A 3871-nucleotide genomic window follows, 5' to 3' on the forward strand; every position below is an offset into this window, starting at 1 on the left:
AACCTTAAGTCAAATGAAAATGGAAGCAAAACATACTAAAATATATAGGATTCAGCTAAGGCAGTTCAAAGAAGGAAGTTTATACCAATAAAATCATATATGAAAAAAAGCCTAGCTGCCTGTAGTGCCGGCATCCCATATGGGCACTGATTCGAGTCCTGGCTGTTCCACTTCTGATCCAGTTCTCTGCTATGGCCTGGAAAAGCAGTGGAAGATAGCCCAAGTCCTTGGGCCCCTGCCCTGGCATGGGAGACCTGGAAGAAGCTCCTGGCTTCGGATCAGCACATCTCTTGCCTTGCAGCCATTTGGGGAGTGAACCAGCGGATGGAAGGCCTCTCTCTCTCTCTGCCTCTCTGTAACTCTGCCTTTCAAATAAATAAATAAATCTTTTTTTAAAAAAAGAAAAAAATTAAAATAAACAACCCGTTGCTTCTCAAGGAAATAGGAAAAGAAGAACAAGCTAATCACAAAGTCGGTAGGTGGTAGGAAATAATAAGTGTAATAGAAAAAAATGAAAAAGAGACTAGAAAAACAGTAAAAAATATAAATGAAACTAATGTTTTTTATGAAAATATTTGACAAATCCTTAGCTAGACTAAGATAAAAAAGAGAGAAAAAATAAATAAATTCAATCAGAAATGAAAGAGACATGATAAATGAGACTAAGAAATACAAAAGATCACAAGAGACTACTAGGAACAATTATATGACAACAAGTTGGATAATCAAGAAAAAAAATGGATAAATTTATTTACGCATACAACCTATCAATCATGAAATAAAAATCTGAACTGTCAAATAATGAGTACAAATAATGATAAAAATTCTCAATAGATTAGATATAGAAAGGATGTACATACTTCTGGGTATGTATACAAGTGTTTTAAAGTTAGTATGTCAAGGAGATATTTGCACTCTTATCTTCATTGCAGGATCATTGACAATGCCTAAGTTATGGAATCAACCTAACTGTCCACCAGTGGTTAAAGAAAATGGTGTGTGTGTGTGTGTTATAGAATCCTCTTCGACTTTTAAAGAAAAGAAAATTGTCGCTGGTAACAACATGATTCAATCCGGAAGTCATCATGGTAAGTGAAATAAGCCAGAAATGGAAGCATAGAGCAAGAATTCACTTGTATTTAGAATGTAAAACAATTGAATACATAAAGCAGAAAGTACAATGGTAGTCATCAGAGGCTGAGGGGTGGGAGGAAAGAAGAGATGTTGGTCAAAGGTTCAAAGTAGCAGTTAAGCAGGAGGAATACCACTTTGGAGACCTATTGTACAGTTTGATGGTTCTAATTAATGATAATATATTATGTATTTTAAAGTTGCTAAGAATCTAAATTTATAATGTTCTCACAACAAAAAATAATAGATATTTGAAGTGACTGATATGCTTATTTATTCAAGTTAACAATTCTGCCTTGTATATATAAAATATACTTCATAAACATATATAATTATAATATGCCAATTTACAATACAGTGCAAAAACTTAAAGAAAAAGACTTAATGAATATTTACAACACAGTATGATAAACCAAGAGATAAACCAAGAGACCAATGGCATGGAATTGAGAGTACAGAAAAAAATCCATACATTTATGGTGAATTTGTTTTCAACATGGGTAAAAAGAAAATTTGAGGAAACAGAAAAAAAGAATTTTCAATAAATGTTTCTGGTACAATTTGATATCCATGTTGGAAAAAAATGAAATTTCAGTATTATACCATACACAAAAATTAAAATGGATTAAAGACTGGGACCAGTGCTGTGACGCAGCAGGTTAACCCCCTGACCTGAAGCGCTGGCATCCCATTTGGGTGCCGGTTTGAGACCTAGCTGCTCCGCTTCCTATCCAGCTCTCTGCTATGGCCTGGGAAAGCAGTAGAGGATGGCCCAAGTGCTTGGGCCCCTGCACCCACGTGGGAGACCAAGAAAAAGCTCCTGGTTCCCGGCTTCAGATCGGCCACAGCTCCAGCTTTTTTGGCCAATCAGGGAGTGAACCATCGGATGGAGGCCCTCTCTCTCTCTCTCTGCCTCTCCTCTCTCTGTGTAACTCTCACTTTCAAATAAATAAATAAATCTTTAAAAAAAAATAAGATGGATCAAATACCTAGATATAGAGATAAAACAATAAAATCCTTAGAAAAACATAAGATAAAGTTTTATGACACTGGATTTGGCATTGATTTTTTGGATATGCCAGCAAAAGCACAGCAATTAAAGACAAAATAAAATAGATAATTGGATTTTATCAAAATTAAAACTTTTGTGGTACAAAGAATACTATTAATAAAATGAAAAAATGGCAGAAGATATTTGCAAATCACATAGCTGTTACATGGCTTGGGTTCAAAATATATATAGGGGCGGAGCCAAGATGGCGGAATAGTGAGGGCGCGCACCGATAGTCCGGGAAAATTTAGTTTAATAAAAGGGGAGTTACGGTAGCCGCAGAAAATAGAACCAAACAAAAATTGCAGGGGAAACCCTTCTGAATGGAGCAGGCGTGAATCGGACGACCTACTGGGAGAACAAGGTCGCCCACCACACGGAAGCAAAGTCGCGGGACCCAGCCGCAGAAGCCCCAGGGTCTGCGCGACAGTGCTCCAAGGAGAGTGCACGCCACACAGAAAACAGCGGGGAGACTTGAGACGCTCAGGGCTCCGAGTCCACACATCGGCGCTGGAAGGGGAGGTGAGCTCAATAACCCGAGACATTGGTGGGGAAACGGGGGTCAGAATCTAGAGGGGGGCCGGAAAGTGCAGCAAACTCACTACCAGAAAGAAGGAAAAAAAAAAAGCTTCGGGGTTTCTCTTCCCCCTAACCTTGCAAAGGTTACAAGCCTGCAAGACTTGAAGAATTCCCAAGAGACAAAGAGCAGGCCTCCTCTTTGGATTTACATATCAGTGGGGGAGAGTTAAGGAACTGAGTCACTACAATTCAGTAGCCTAGGCAACCCAGTGGGAGTCCAGAGGAGCCAAAGACTGGAAGCTAAATACCATCAATTCTGCACAGCCCTGCCCTGCAGTGTTACTTACCCCCTGAATAAATAAAATAAATAAATAAATAAAAAGAGAGAGATTTACCACGCATAACCTGAGGGTGTCACCTTTGCACACCCTTAACCTGGAAGAACCAGGCAGAGCTCTCAGGCCCCACCCATCTCAAGCCTCCAAGGCTCCTCCAACAGCAGGCAGTCCACTTAACACGGACACAGTATAAAAAAAAAAAAAAAGAAAGAAAAAAAAAAGCGCACAGTGACGCAAGAAGAATTAACTATGCCGAGTAACAAACACAGAAATAGAGGGAGCAAGATCAACGAGGACACTATGATGCCTCCAAATAAGCAAAACACCCCAAGCCAAGAGTATGAAGATGATGAGATAGAAGAAATGCAAGATACGGATTTCAAAAAATTTATGATAAGAACATTTAGAAGTTTTCAAAAGCAAATCCTTGAACTACAGAAATCCTTAATGGACAAGATTGAAAATCTTTCTCGTGAAAATGAAATTTTAAGGAAGAGTCAAAATGAAACTCAGAAACTAGTAGAACAGGAAAGTGTAATAGTCAAGAGAAATCAAAATGAAATGAAGAGCTCAATAGATCAAATGACAAACACATTAGAAAGCCTTAAAAACAGAATGGGTGAAGCAGAAGAGAGAATATCGGACTTAGAAGATAGAGCACAGGAAAACATACAGTCAAACCAAAGAAAAGAAGAGGAAATTAGAAACCTGAAAAATATTGTTGGGAATCTACAGGATACTATTAAAAAAACCAACATTCGAGTTCTAGGAGTTCCTGAAGGCATGGAGAGAGAGAAAGGATTGGAAGGCCTTTTTAGTGAGATACTAGCAG

The sequence above is a fragment of the Oryctolagus cuniculus genome, chromosome X (assembly GCF_964237555.1).
Source record: "Oryctolagus cuniculus chromosome X, mOryCun1.1, whole genome shotgun sequence".
In the NCBI taxonomy this organism is placed as follows: Eukaryota; Metazoa; Chordata; class Mammalia; order Lagomorpha; family Leporidae; genus Oryctolagus; species Oryctolagus cuniculus.